The following is a 6,465-nucleotide window of genomic DNA, read 5'->3' as shown; positions in this document are numbered from 1 at the left end:
ATACAGTAGTGAGTTTAAAAAGCAACCCAGTAAAATAGTATATATTCTTCGGTTGCAATTTTGTGATAACTACATCTGCTTATGAATAAAAACTCAAAGGAAATATTTATATGTGGAAAGAATTGCTTTGCTATGATGATGGTATTGTGGGCTGCCTTTTTATGTTTTCAGAATGTCTTTCAAAATGTTATGTCAGTATAAAATGATACGAAATGTGGAGAGAGAAGAAGAAATCTTGACTTGCCCTTGAGTGAGAAAGAGGTTCCCAAGCATCTTCCTGCTGGGGCCCCCCACCCAAAACAATGTGGCTCTGACAGGAATGAGTCAAGACTAAGGTAGCTCACCATGATGTTTTCATCATCTTGTGAAGGCTTCCTCGTGGTTTTCTCTCCCTTCATTGTAAAAATCTTTGCTTTATCTCCTTGGTTATTCATTTATGCATCCATTCAATAGATATTTATTGAGAGCCCACTGTGTGCTAGGCGTTCTAGGCACTGAATGGACATTAGTGAACTATGTTGAACAATGGAGAGTTCTTGAGTTGTGCATTAGAAAAAAAATCTTAGACTTATACCAACAAATAAATAAGAAAATACCAATGATAAGTGCTATGCAGATAAGTAAAATACAATGATGTGATGATACTAGACAGCGTGGCTACATTATTTTTTTTTTAAGAAATTTATTTATTTATTTTTGACTGCATTGGGTCTTCATTGCTGCGTGTGGGCTTTCTCTAGTTGCAGCAAGTGGGGGCTACTCTTCGTGTGGTGTGCAGGCTTCCCATTGTGGTGGCTTCTCGTTGCAGAGCATAGGCACTAGGCATGCAGCTTCAGTAGTCATGGCTCAAGGGCTCAGTAGTTGTGGCTTGCAGGCCCTAGAGCACAGGCTCAGTAGTTGTGGCACATGGGCTTAGTTGCTCCACGGCATATGGTATCTTCCTGGACCAGGGCTTGAACCCATGTCCCCTGTGTTGGCAGGCAGATTTTTAACCACTGTGCCACCGGCTAAGTCCCTGGGGTGGCTACTTTAGTTTGGTGGTTAAGAGGACTTCTCTGTGGAGAAGTTTACCTGTTGAGACCTGAATGACAAGAGGAAGCCGTCCATGGGAATGTTCTGGGGAGGAATATTTCAGGAGAGTGAATAGCAACACCTGAAGGCATTAGAGCAGAAACCAAATTGGTGGGTGGGCAGTACAGAAAATGGGCCAGTGTGTGTGTTGCTGGATAGTGGTGGATAAAGTGGGAGAAGAATGAGGTCAGAGAGGAAGACAAGCATCGGATCGTGTGGGGCTTTGTAAGCTAGGGCAGGGAGTTTGGATTTTATTCTAAGTGTGGGAAGCATTAGACGGTTTTAAGTAGGAGAGTGACTTGCTTGGATCTATGTTTCAAAAAACATCTAACTGCCTGTTCTTTGGGAAATCGATTTTAGGGAGAATGGAGTCAGGGAGATCAGTTGGGAGGTATAGCAACGGTCTGGACAAGAGATGATGATGACTCAGGATAGGGTAGGAGCAGTGGAGAAGAAATGGTTGTTGTGGTTCTTTTCAAGACATTTACCTGGATCTGCACCTGAATTGTGGGGCATGAAGAAAGTAAAAGAGCCAAAGACAACTCCTAGATTTTTGGCTTGAGTAAACAAGTAAGTGGTGATGCTATTTCCTTTGAAGAAAACTGAAGACTGTCTGGGGAATAAAAAAAGTTCTGTTTTGATTGTAGTAAAGATTCCTATTAGATATGCAAATAGAAATGACAAATGGAGACTTGATTATATGATATGGATTTCCAGGAGAGATACAGAAGTCCTCAATACTTCTGTGGTATTTATTTATTTATTAAGTCTAGTTTTCTTAACAGACTTCATTTTTTAGAGAAGTGTTAGGTTTACAGAAAAGTTGCACATATAGTAATTAGAGTTTCCACATTTGCCTCTCCTCCACACATGGTTGCTCCTGTTACTAATATCTTACATTAGTGCAGTTACAATTGATGAACCAATATTGATACATAATTATTAAACTCCATAGTTAGAATAATTTACTCTTCGTGTTTTACAGTCCTATGGCTTTTTACTAATGTGTAATAGCATGTATCCATCATTACAGAATCATACAGAATAATTTCACTGCCCTAAAAATGCCCTGTGCTCCACCAACTCAGCTCTTCCTTCCTCCCCTTGAACCCTCTCATCCATTGATAGTTGTACTGTCTCTATAGTTTTGCCTTTCTAAAATGTCACAGAGTTGAAATCATACATTTAAGAATCTACCATGTATATTTGTGGCTTAATAGCTAATTTACTTTTTTATCCCAGAATATACTCCATTGTATGTACCATAGCTTTTTTTTTTTTTTTTTTTTACCATTTACTATTGAAGGCAGATGTGGTATTTAAAACCAGGGGATTGGGTGGGCTCAGCTAGAGGGAGTGTGTAGCTAAAGAAGAAAAAGAGGTCCTGTCTTGTACTTTCATAGTGAGGCAGTTCTGATGTGAGATTTCAGATGGACCCAGAAGCTCCCCCTGCTCCTGATGAGAGAGATGACAGGAAGCCACATCGTTTTATTTTTGAATGATTGTGGCTACGGTCCCTTCTGGAGTAAGATATTAATGAGGAAGGGGGAGAGAGGATTAATGATAGATCCATGGGGAAGCAGAACTGAGCACTAAGATTCACAGTGGGTGGGATGGGGGGAAGGGCATTCTTGGGCCAGGAGAAGACACCAAAAACATGGCGACTGGAGGTCTAAAATCAAACCTGTTCTACAGAAGTTTTGCTCAGGATGGTCTTGTAGTTATTTTGGGAGGTGTCAGTTATATTTATTCCATGGGATCAGAGATAGGGCAACTTTCCCACACAGGCACTTGCCCCAGCATAGCTCATGGCATCTCACTACCTTTGTGCATTTTTCTGGCCATACCTGGAGGCAGCTGTAGACAGTGTCCTTGATGCCAGTTTGCTGGGAAATTTTCCACAAAAGCACATGAGGATTTGCCCCACCCGACTGAGAAAGCTGATTTTCTGGATAGTTCTGTTTATGCATGAGGAAACTTGGCACTGGTGAAGCGGTAGCTTATTTTCCTTTTTTGTTTGGTTTCATTTGTGCTTCAGAAATAGAACAGATTAAGCATCACTTGCTTTTGAAGGCTCCAGCTCTCCTTACAGCATGACTTTAAATTCTGTTCTCCCCAGGCGAGAATGTGGAAAACATCTCTTCTAGCTTTTGTTAAAAGCAAATGCAGGTAGCCAGGGAGGCTCTATGTGGAGACTGGACTGAATGGATGTGGAGCCCTGGAGCTGGGGAACTAGAGGGCGGATCTTGAATGGGATGCCAGACATTGCTCATGAGAAACCTGAGGAGGATACTAAAAAGACAGCTACAGTTTTCCTGATGACTGCCGCCAAGTTTTTTGAGGCCCCAGCTGTTGCGGTTCTCTGGCTGAGTTTTTAAGCAGGATCAAGTTACAAAGTGCCACACACCTATCCACAGGGGCTCTGATAGGATGTGTTTTTTGGAGCTGAAATTCATATATACATTGAAAGCTCTTAGTCAGAAAGCTCTTTGGTTCTAGATATTTATTGGATGTCTGTGATGCACCAGGCTTTATGCCGAGTACCAGCGATACAGGGTGAAGAAGACCAAACAGAATCTGTCTTGTAGAGCTTACAGTAGGGTGGCGAAGACACTACTGAACAGGAGCTGACAGTCCTTGGGAGGGTCAAGAAGAAGCTGATGGCAGGCAGCCTTGTCAAGCCGTGTGGATGACAGGCTCTTGGTGCTCCAGCCAGGTGTCAGGGCTGTGCCTCTGAGGTGGGAGAGCCAAGTTCAGGACACCGATCCACGAGAGACCTCCCAGCTCCACATAATATCAGACAGCGAAAATCTCCCAGAGATCTCCATCTCAACGCCAAGACCCTGAATAGCCAAAGCAATGTTGAGAACGCAAAATGGAGCTGGAGGACTCAGGCTCCCTGACTTCAGACTATACTACAAAGCTACAGTAATCAAGACAGTATGGTACTGGCACAAAAACAGAAATACAGATCAATGGAAGAGGATAGAAAGCCCATAGATAGACCCATGCACATATGGTCACCTTATCTTTGATAAAGGAGGCAAGAATATACAGTGGAGAAAAGACAGCCTCTTCAATAAGTGGTGCTGGGAAAACTGGACAGCTACACATAAAAGGATGGAATTAGAACACTCCCTAACACCATACAGAAAAATAAACTCAAAATGGATTAAAGACCTAAATGTAAGGCCAGACACTATAAAACTCTTAGAGGAAAACATAGGCAGAACTCTCTATGACATAAATCACAGCAAGATCCTTTTTGACCCACCTCCTAGAGAAATGGAACTAAAAACAAAAATAAACAAGTGGGACCTAATGAAACTTCAAAGCTTTTGCAGAGCAAAGGAAACCATAAACAAGACAAAAAGACAACCCTCAGAGTGGGAGAAGCTATTTGCCAATGAAATAACCGACCAAGGATTAATCTCCAAAATTTACAAGCAGCTCAATAACAAAAAACCAAACAACCCAATCGAAAAATGGGCAGAAGACCTAAATAGACATTTCTCCAAAGAAGATATACAGATTGCCAACAAACACATGAAAGAATGCTCAACATCATTAATCATTAGAGAAATGCAAATCAAAACTACAATGAGATATCATCTCACACCAGTCAGAATGACCGTCATCAAAAAATCTACAAACAAATGCTGGAGAGGGTGTGGAGAAAAGGAACCCTCTTGCACTGTTGGTGGGAAGGTAAACTGATACAGCCACTATGCAGAACAGGATGGAATTTCCTTCAAAAACTAAAAATAACTACCATACGACCCAGCAATCCCACTACTGGGCATATATCCTGAGAAAACCAGAATTCAAAAAGAGTCAGGTACCAGCATATTCATTGCAGCTCTATTTACAATAGCCAGGACATGGAAACAACCTAAGTGTCCATCAACAGATGAATGGATAAAGATGTGGCACATATATACAATGGAATATTACTCAGCCATAAAAAGGAACGAAATTGAGTCATTTGTAGTGAGGTGGATGGACCTAGAGTCTGTCATACAGAGTGAAGTAAGTCAGAAAGAGAAAAACAAATACTGTATGCTAACACATTTAAATGGAATCTAAAAAAAAAACAAACAATGGTCATGAAGAACCTAGGGGTAAGACGGGAATAAAGACAGACCTACTAGAGACTGGACTTGAGGATATGGGGAGGGGGAAGGATAAGCTGTGACAAAGTGAGAGAGTGGCATGGACATATATATACTACCAAATGTAAAATAGCTAGCTAGTGGGAAGCAGCCTCATAGCACAGGGAGATCAGTTAGGTGGTTTGTGACCACCTAGAGGGGTGGGATAGGGACGGTGGGAGGGAGGGAGACACAAGAGGTAAGAGATATGGGGACATATGTATATGTATAACTGATTCACTTTGTTATAAAGCAGAAACTAACACACCATTGTAAAGCAATTATACTCCAATAAAGATGTTTAAAAAAGAAAAAGCAAATGCAGGGAGTACTTGGGAGTCCCTTTTTTTTTTAGTTTAATTTATCTGTGGTTGAAAATCTTTTCTCCCTACCAAAAAAAAAAATGCTCATTGTAAAGAAATTACAACAAATTGGAAAAAATACAAAGAAGAAAAAAAAATTGGATGGTAATTAAACAGATGAAATAAGATTATGTTAGAGCTGGAAGCAACCTTAGAAATAAACTAAACTCATCAAACTGTTTTATAAAGGATGAAACTGGGGCTCAGAAAAGTTAAGCAACTTGTTCAAGGTCACATGGCTAATAATAAGAAGACTTAGAAACTTCTTCTTTTTTGATTAATATGTTTTTATTGTACCAGGATTTGTGAAATTTTAATTTTTTCCCTTTTAGTGATGAGACTCTTTTTTTAGTCAAATCTTATTTAGAAGCCCAACATATAAAACAAAGATGTTTGTGGTGGATGGGAGCAGGTGGGGAGGGAGAGCTGCAGGTCTATTCTCCCCACCTCCCATGACCCTCAGAATTCTTTGGAGATACCCCAAGAGAATGCCTCAGATTTTCTGGGGCAACATATGATACATGTAATAATCATTTCTTTTTTTTTTTTTTTTTAAACATCTTTATTGGGGTATAATTGCTTTACAATGGTGTTAGTTTCTGCTTTACAACAAAGTGAATCAGCTATACATATACATATGTTCCCATATGTCTTCCCTCTTGCGTCTCCCTCCCTCCCACTCTCCCCATCCCACCCTTCCAGGCTGTCACAAAGCACCGAGCTAATATCCCTGTGCCTTGCGGCTGCTTCCCCCCAGCTATCTACCTTACTACGTTTGTTAGTGTGTATATGTCCATGACTCTCTCTCGCCCTGTCAAAACTCACCCTTCCCCCTCCCCATATCCTTAAGTCCGTTCTCCAGTAGGTCTGCGTCTTTATTC

This window comes from Phocoena phocoena, chromosome 3, assembly GCF_963924675.1.
Source record: "Phocoena phocoena chromosome 3, mPhoPho1.1, whole genome shotgun sequence".
NCBI classification, from domain to species: Eukaryota; Metazoa; Chordata; class Mammalia; order Artiodactyla; family Phocoenidae; genus Phocoena; species Phocoena phocoena.
The sequence above is the reverse complement of the archived record's forward strand: the minus strand, read 5'-3'. Positions refer to the sequence as shown.